Genomic DNA, 6,749 nt, shown 5'->3' with positions numbered 1-6,749 from the left:
AACCAGGCCCGGTCTTGGCTGCCATCATTCCCCACTTCTCTGCTTGGTGAAATCCTACACGCATTTTAGGATTTCTGTCCATTTGGCTGTGGATTCTCTCCTGAAACGTCCCTCACCATTAGAAATATTACTCCGTCCCTACTCTCGGTTCCAGAGTCCTCACTTGCTCCTTGTTCAGTACTTAACATACTGTGTCATAATTATATACCCCTGTCTCCAACGAGTTGGTAATCTTCCCATGGAGAGACCCGAGCCCCAGAATTCTAAAGGGCTCGATTCTCAATTAGCAATAATTGCGCCTCAGATAAACCTCATTGGCTACGATACTGCCACTGCGCAAAGCTAGGGCTCGATTCTCTACCAGTGTTTCTCAAAGTGTGTCTTAGAACACTCATTCTGCTGGATGTTAATCAACATTATATAGTGCTTATAGTGTTGTCAGTGCTGCTATAAATACTTTGCATGTAGGTAGGTATTATTATTATCCATTTTATAGATGAAGAAACTAATAGCTAATAAGTGGGAGCACTAGCTAGGATTCAAATGCAGGCAGTATTGTTCCAAAGGCCATGCGCGTAACCTGACATGATTTGAACCTATGACATCACACTATATTGTTCCTCAGTTTAATAGGTATTATATGATACAGGGATTTGTTTTTTTTTTTTTCTGTACACGGGTTTCTCACTGTAGTGGCCTCTCCCGTTGCGGAGCACAGGCTCCAGACACGCAGGCTCAGCGGCCATGGCTCACGGGACCAGCCGCTCCGCGTCATGTGGAATCTACCCGGACCGGGGCACGAACCCGAGTCCCCTGCATTGGCAGGTGGACTCTCAACCACTGCGCCACCAGGGAAGCCCCAAGAGTTTTAAGAATGAATGCCCTATTTAATAAACACTGGGTTAAGCAAGTTTAAATAGGTGGATCTTTGCTTCTTGGAGCTTTTCATATGTTAATACACATTGTGAATTTCCAAGAGGAGGCTGTAGTTAACAGCATTTCTCACACCATCTCAGCTACCAAACCCTATTGTTTCCCATAGATTACTTATCTTGCAGGTTAATGTCTGTGCAGTATAATTTGGAAAATATTGCTTTAGATCAGTTTTTCCACATTCATACCACATTGTAACTTAATAAATTATCCAAATTTTAAACTGGACTATTGTAATAATATATGTGAATATTATATATTTATCACATTCTTTTTTTACCTTCAGTTTTACTGAGATATAATTGACATACATCACTGTATAAGTTCAAGGTGTATAGCATAATTGTTCAACTTCTATACATTGTGAATTGCTTACTATAGTAAGATTAGTTAGCATCCATCATGTCATATAGGTACAATAAAAAGAGGCAGCAAAAAAACCCTTTTTTTCTCGTTATTATGGGAACTGTTAGGATTTATTCTCAACAATTTTCATTTATTCCATACAGCTGTGTTAACTATGATGGTCATCATGTGTATGTTACATCCCTCATACTTATTTTTCTTATAACTGGAAGTTTATACCTTTTGACTATCATCTCCCCCTCCCTGCTCCCGCCTCTGGTAACCACAAATCTGATCTCTTTTATGAATGTTGGTTTTTTTTAATTCCAAAAGTGAGATCATACAGTATTTGTCTTTCTCTGTCTGACTTATTTCACTTAGCATAATGCCCTCAAGGTCCATCCATGTTATTGCAAATGGGAGGATTTTTTCATTTTTTTATAGCTGAATAATATTCCATGGTATGTATGTGTGTGTGTGTGTGTGTGTGTGTGTGTGTATGTGTGTATGTGTATGTATATCACAACTTCTTTATCCATTCAGCCATTGATGTTTCCATGTCTTGTTATTGTAAATAATGCTGCTATGAACATAGGGGTGCAGATATCATTTTTTATTTATTTATTTATTTATTTTATTTTATTTTATTTTTTTTTTTGCGGTACGCAGGCCTCTCACTGCTGTGGCCTCTCCCATTGCAGAGCACAGGCTCCGGACGTGCAGGCTCAGTGGCCATGGCTCACGGGCCTAGGTGCTCCGCGGCATGTGGGATCTTCCCGGACCGGGGCGCGAACCCATGTGCCCTGCATCGGCAGGCGGACTCTCAACCACTGCGCCACCAGGGAAGCCCTGATATCATTTAAAAAATAAATTTATTTATTTATTTTTGGCTGCGTTGGGTCTTCGTTGCTGTGCGCAGGCTTTCTCTAGTTGCGGCAAGCAGGGGCTACTCTTCGTTGCGGTGCGCAGGCCTCTCACTGCGTTGGCTTCTCTAGTTGCAGAGCACAGGCCCCAGGTGCACAGGCTTCAGTAGTTGTGGCACGCGGGCTCAGCAGTTGTGGCTTGCGGGCTCTAGAGTGCAGGCTCAGCAGCTGTGGGGCACGGGCTTAGTTGCTCCACAGCATGTGGGATCTTTCCGGACCAGGGCTCGAACCCGTGTCCCCTGCATTGGCAGGCGGATTGTTAACCACTGTGCCACCAGGGAAGTCCCCAGATATCATTTTGAGTTAGTGTTTTCATTTCTTTTGGATATATTCCTTGAAGTGAAATTGCTGCATCATATGGTAGTTCTATTTTTGAGGATCCTCCATACTGTTTTCCACATGTACCAGTTTATAGTGCACAAGGTTTCCCTTTTCTCCACATCCTCATCAAGCATTTATTATTTCTTGTCTTTTTATAATTGCCATTCGAACAGGCAGGAGTTGATATTTGTGGTTTTGATTTGTGTTTCCCTAATGACTAATGATGTTTTTTCATGTACCTGTTAGCCATTCATATACTGTATTTGGAAAAATGTCTGTTCAGGCCTCTTGCTCATTTTAAAAATTGGATTATTGGTTTTTGTGCATTGAGTTGTATAAGTTGGTTATATATTTTGGATATTAACCCCTTATCAGATGTATGGTTCACAAATGTTTTTCCCCATTCTGTAGATTGTCTTTTAATTTTGTGGATGATTTCTTTCACTGTGCAGAAGCTTTTCAGTTTGATGTAATCCCATTTACTTATTTTTGATTTTGTTCCTTTTGCTTTATGTGTCATATCTAAAAAATCATGATCCTTGGATCCATGTCAAGGAGCTTTTTCTCTATGTTTTCTTCTAGGTGTTTCGTCGTTTCACGTCTTACATGTAAGTCTTTAATCCATTTTGAGTTAATTTTGGTGTATGGTATAAGATAGGAGTCTAGTTTCACGCTTTTACATGTGACTATCCAATTTTCCCAGCACCATTTATTGACAAGACTGTGTTTTCTCCATTGGGTATTCTTGGCTCCCTTGTCAAATATTAGTTGACTGTATATGCTTGGGTTTATTTCTGGGCTCTTGATTCTGTTCCATTTATCTATTTGTCTGTTTCTATGCCAGTACCATACTGCTTTGATTACTATAGCTTTATAGGATAGCTTGGAATCAGAAAGTGTGATGCCTCCTGTTTTGTTTTTCTTTCTTAGGATGGCTTTGGCCATTCAGGGTCTTTTTAGTTCCATATAAATTTTAGGATTGTTTTTTCTACTTCTCTAAAAAATGCCATTGGAATATTGATAGGGATTGCATTGACTCTGTTGATGGCTCTTGGTGGTATTGACACTTTAACAATATTAATTTTTCCAATCCGTGAACATGGGATCTATATCCATTTATTTGTGTTATCTTTGATGTCTTTCATCAGTGTCTTGTAGTTTTTGGATTTTAGATCTTTCACCTCCTTGGTTAAATTTATTCCTAAGTATTTTGTTGTCTCCAATCCTATTGTAAATGGAATTGTTTTATTTCTTTTTCGGATAATTTGATGTTATAGAAATGCTACATGACTTTTGCATGCTGATTTTGTATTCTGCAACTTTACCACATTTGTTGATTAGATATAACAGGTTTTTTTGGTGGAGTCTTTAGGATTTTCTAGATATAAAATCATGTCTGAAAATAGACACAGTTTTACTTCTTCCTTTCCAATTTTGATGCCTCATATTTCTTTTTCTTGCCTGATTACTCTGGCAAGAACTTCTAGTACTATGTTGAGTAGGAGTGGTGAGAGTGGGAATCCTTGTCTTGTTTCTGTTCTTAGAGGTAAAACTTTCAGTCTTTCACCATTGAATATGATTTAGCTGTGGGATTATCATATATGGCCTTTATTATGTTGAGGTACATTCCTTCTATTCCTAATTTGTTAAGAATTTTTATCATTAATGGATGTTGAATTTTGTCAAATGCTTTTTCTACATTTATTGAGATGATCATATGATTTTTTCTTTCATTCTAGTAATGTGGTATCACATTGATTTGTGTGTGTTGAACCATCCTTTCATCTCAGGTATAAAAGCCTCTTGATCATGATGAATGATACTTTTTATGTGCTTTTTGATTTGATATTATTTTATTGAGAAATTTTGCATCTATATTCATGAAGGATATTGGTGTGTTGTTTTCTGGTAGTGTCCTTTCTAGCTTTGGTATGAGGGTAATGCTGCCCTTGTAAAATGAGTTTGGGAGTGTTCCCTCCTCTTTGGTTTTTTGGAAGAGTTTGAGAAGGATTGGCTGAAGCCTTCTTTAAATGTCTGGTAAAATTCACCAGTGAAGCCATCTGGTTCTGGACTTTCTTCACTGGGGTATTTTTGATTACTGATTCAATCTCCTTATTAGTAGTTGGTCTATTCAGACTTTCTATTTCTTCCTGAATCAAACTCATAGTTTGTATGTTTCTAAGAATTTTTCTATTTCTTCTAGGTTGGCCAGTTTGCTAGCATATAGTTGTTCATAGTAACCTCTTATGATCCTTTGTATTTTTGTGGCATCAGTTGTAATGTCTCCTTTTTCATTTCCTTTTTTTTAAAAAAAATATTTATTTATTTTTGGCTGTGTCAGGTCTTAGTTGCGGCATGTGGGATCTTTCGTTGTGGCGCACGGGCTGTTGCAGCATGCGGGCTTCTCTCTAGTTGCAGCGTGTGGGCTCTCTAGTTGTGGCAGGTGGGCTCCAGAGTGCATGGGTTCTGTAGTTGTGGCACGTGGGCTTAGTTGCCCCCACAGCGTGTGGGATCTTAGTTACCCAACCAGGGATCGAACCCCCATCCCTTGCATTGGAAGGTGGATTTTTAACTGCTGGACCACCAGGGAAGTCTTGTCCTTTCTCATTTCTAATTTTCTTGCATGGGTCCTCTCTTCTTTCCTTGATTAGTCTAGTTAAAAGTTTGTCGACTTTGTTTATCTTTTCAAAGAACCAATTCTTAGTTTGGTTAATCTTTTTGATTGTTTTCCTGTTACTTCATTTATTTCTGCTCTAGTCTTGATTATTTCCTTCCTTTTGCTAACTTTTGGCTCGGTTTGTTCTTCTTCTAGTTCCTTAAGGTGTAGAGTTAGGTTGTGTATTTGGAATCCTTCTTCCTTCTTAATATAGACATTTATTGCTATGAAATTCCGTTTTAGAACTGCTTTTGCTGTATCCCATAAGTTTTGATACGTTGTGTCTCCGTTTTTGTTTACCTCAAGATACTTTTTAATTTCACCTTTGATCTATTGGTTGTTTAGAAGAGTGTTATTTAATTTCCATGTTTTTATGAAACTTTCAGTTTTCCTCTTGTTATTGATTTCTAGTTTCATACCATTGTGGTCAGAGAAGATACTTGGTATGATTTCAGTGTTCTTCAATTTGCTGAGGCTTGTTTTGTGGCCTAACATGTAGTTTATCCTAGAATATGTTCCTGTGTGCACTTGAGAAGAATGTGTATTCTGCTTTGTAGGATGGAATGTTCTATATAGGTCTGTTAGGTCCATTTGGTCTATAGTGTTCAAATTCACTGGTTCCTTATTGATTCTCTGTCTGGATAATCTATTCATTTTTAAGAGTAGGTTATTTAAAGTCCCCAACTATTATTGTATTGCCATACATTTTCTTTTAGCTCTTCTACAATTTTTGCTTTATATATTTAAGTGCTCTGGTGTTGGGTGCATAAATATTTAGTTGTTATATCTTCTTGATGTATTGACCCCTTTATCATTATATAATGGCCTTCTTTGTCTCTTTTTACCATTTTCAGTTTAAAGTCTAGTTTGTCTGATATAACTGTAGTTACCCTTTTTTGGTTTGGTTTGGTTATGCTTTGCTTGAAATATCTTTTTCTATCCAATCACTCTCAGTCTCTGTGTGTCTTTAAGGCTAAAGTGAGTCTCTTGTGGCAGCATATCATTGGATCTTGTTTTTTCTTTTCAAAATCCATTCAGCCATCCTTTGTCTTTTGAGTGGAGAATTTAATCCATTTACATTTAAAATAATTATTGATAAGTAAGGTCTCACTATTGCCATTTTATTAATTGTTTTCTGGTTGTTTTGTAAGTCCATTGTTCCTTGTTTCTTATCCTGCTGTCTTTTTTTGCGTTTTGATGTCTTCTGGTATCACTATGCTTTGACTTCTTTGTCACGTTCTTTTGTGTAATTACTACAGGTTTTTTCACTTATGGTTACCATGATGCTTACATAAAATATCCTAAAATTATAACACCCAAATTTAAACTAGTAACATAGCTTCAATAGAATTCCTATGCTTTACACTTTTATTTCTCCCCCTCACATATTAGATTATTGATGTTACAGTTTACATATATTTTATATTGTGTAACTAAGAACAGATCATTGTAGTTTTGGTTATTTTTACTATTTTTTTTAACTTTTAGAGTTGTAAGTGAATTATGTACCACTATTGCCTTATTATAAAATCTATCTTTGACTATATATTTACTATTACCAGTGAGTTTTA

At 37.1% G+C, this 6,749-nt stretch overlaps 1 pseudogene; it reads right to left on the bottom strand.

Moving 5' to 3' along the window:
- Positions 1-216: 216 nt before the first annotated feature.
- LOC132505040 (U4 spliceosomal RNA) lies at positions 217-344 on the bottom strand (annotated as a pseudogene).
- Positions 345-6,749: the final 6,405 nt, after the last annotated feature.

Source organism: Lagenorhynchus albirostris, chromosome 1 (genome assembly GCF_949774975.1).
Source record: "Lagenorhynchus albirostris chromosome 1, mLagAlb1.1, whole genome shotgun sequence".
Lineage (NCBI taxonomy): Eukaryota > Metazoa > Chordata > Mammalia > Artiodactyla > Delphinidae > Lagenorhynchus > Lagenorhynchus albirostris.
This window is presented reverse-complemented; position numbering and strand designations above follow the sequence as displayed.